Source organism: Atta colombica, unplaced genomic scaffold (assembly GCF_001594045.1).
Source record: "Atta colombica isolate Treedump-2 unplaced genomic scaffold, Acol1.0 scaffold176, whole genome shotgun sequence".
In the NCBI taxonomy this organism is placed as follows: domain Eukaryota; kingdom Metazoa; phylum Arthropoda; class Insecta; order Hymenoptera; family Formicidae; genus Atta; species Atta colombica.
In genome coordinates, this window is record NW_017259267.1 from 1,147,773 (window position 1) to 1,147,982 (window position 210).

Here is a 210-nt window from a genome sequence, read left to right on the forward strand (position 1 = left end):
GTGTGTGTGTGTGTGTGTGTGTGTGTGTGTGTGTGTGTGTGTGTGTGTGTGTGTGTGTGTGTGGTTATATATGTATGTGTATCTATATATTTAAATGTGTACATATTTAATTTCCAAATGTTGAATTAATTATTTGTTATTTATAAATATCGATACAGAGAGAGAGAGAGAGAGAGAGAGAGAGAGAGAGAGAGAGAGAGAGAGAGAGAG